The following is a 1,800-nucleotide window of genomic DNA, read 5'->3' on the forward strand; positions in this document are numbered from 1 at the left end:
AGGTTTCAACAGAGCTTGACTAAGCCATTCCTTAGTCCCAAAATTTCATATAACATAAACATGCAAAGTTTGCTCAATCTTATGCTTTTCCCCATAAAATATATATAAAGCAGTAAAAGTGGGGCCGTGAGAACTCACAAGTTTGACGAATATCTGAATGCTTCCTTTAGAGGCTTCCTAAACTTGCTCGAACTTCCTGATAGACCAACCAGCGCTACATTACTCAACGGTTTCTTGCCTAAGGTAGAACAAAGTTGTTCCCAATGCAAAGCCATCAAGCGTTTTCATAAAATAAGGCCGATATTTTATTATCAAATAAAAAGGAACCTTCCAAAATCCTAATAATGACATCATTAAATGTCATCCCAAAATAATGATGATAGCCGCCAAATCTCAAAATCAAGAGATTTTGAGTGAGTTTAACACTCTTTTCAAAATTCTACATCCTTGAGTCGCACGCCTCCCAAAACCGGTTGCATGCCCAAGAATGGTAGCAATGATGGGGAGGGGTCTCAAGCTCAACATTTTCGAGAATCAAAACTCTAACACAAAACATCATCTTCAAAGAAATTCCAGAAAAATAAAACAAATAAAATTCCAATTCCAGCGAGTTTACAAGATTGAGAAAACTGATTTAAAGATGCATGCAAGATTCTATCATCCGAGATTATGATCGGACTTTCAAATGCAAGGATTCTCTCCTTCTTTCTTAGAGATTAAAGAACATGGGTCATAGATTATTATCCCAACGAAGACACATGCAGGTCTTGGATGAATAATCTCTCCTCTTCAAATCCCAAAATTTTACTTAAAGAATCAAGTAGAGAGAAGGATAAAGACTTTCAGACATCTAAAAGAAAATAAGACAACTTTAAAACATACCTTTTCTTGACAGAATGACACGAACAAGTCTCACGAACAACAAGAGTCCTTGAGTTTTGCAAGGAGATTAGAACCGCTTGGAAGGTGATGGAGTTAGAGAGAGAGAGAGAGAAAAACGGAATAGCTGAAGTTTTGGAGAATGAAGAATTTTCAAAAGGGGAGGGGTATTTATATGGGGGCTTCTTGAGAAGGAATGAGCTGGCCTCTAAAGGCCTAAGCCCAAAATGTTTTTATTTTTCTAAATAATAAAACCCCACTAAATTACCTAAACGAAATAAATGGACAAAAGATTTTAAAGAAGACACCACTCTTTAAATTAATTGGCAACTATATATAAAAGAAATTGGAACTTTGGAATTTAAATATCGTCCTTATTTTATGCGAAACATTTCAAGACTATTTGGCATTGCATAAACCAACTTGGTTAGCTACCTGCTGAAACATGATCTAACAACTAATCTTGGGAGATAACCAAGATGATCTCAGATCATCGGGGCTAAATCCTAGAAAGACTTAGTTTTCAATAAAGGTCCTGAATTAAGGTACTGACCTGAAATCCCAAAAAGTAGGATTGTCACAGCTTCTGGTTCAACGTGTAAGACAACCAGAGCCTCTCTGGTCTGTTTTTCATAAAAAGATTCTAAGTATAAAATCCTTTTCTTAAAACATCTAAAAAAATGATTTTGACATAGATGCTCTTATCAATAGATACAGAGCCTCTGGTCCAATTAGTACATTTAGTAAAAACTTGCTCATTCTCCAAATCATTAACCAGAATCTTCTGGTCCGATAATGAGGACCAACCAGAGCCCCTCTGGTTCCTTACAAGGAACAACCAGACCCCTCTGATTCCTCATAAAAATGACCATTCTGTCCCAAAACACTTTTAACCAATGTCAATGGCCATAGGCCAAGTTT

The sequence above is a fragment of the Cynara cardunculus genome, unplaced genomic scaffold (assembly GCF_001531365.2).
Source record: "Cynara cardunculus var. scolymus isolate 2C unplaced genomic scaffold, CcrdV1 Un_Scaffold_5079, whole genome shotgun sequence".
NCBI lineage: Eukaryota > Viridiplantae > Streptophyta > Magnoliopsida > Asterales > Asteraceae > Cynara > Cynara cardunculus.